Here is a 287-nt window from a genome sequence, read left to right as displayed (position 1 = left end):
CATGGAAAGACCTTATCATCCTCAGGAGCTTAGGGGGGCATCCAATCTTCTGCAGCAGATTGAAGAGGCTGTTCCTGCTGACGAGGTCGATAGGTCAATAAATGTGATGTAAAGCGGTCGCCTCTGTTCGCCGCATTTCTCCTGGAGCTGTCGTAGGGAGATCATGTCGATGGTTGATCTTCCCGCTCTAACCCCACACGGGGCCCTGGGGGGTATACACGCTCTGCGAGCAACTGCAGTCTGTTGAGGACTACACGGGCGAAGGCCCTTCCCCCATGCTGAGGAGG

Source organism: Penaeus monodon, chromosome 21, assembly GCF_015228065.2.
Source record: "Penaeus monodon isolate SGIC_2016 chromosome 21, NSTDA_Pmon_1, whole genome shotgun sequence".
NCBI classification, from domain to species: domain Eukaryota; kingdom Metazoa; phylum Arthropoda; class Malacostraca; order Decapoda; family Penaeidae; genus Penaeus; species Penaeus monodon.
This window is presented reverse-complemented; position numbering follows the sequence as displayed.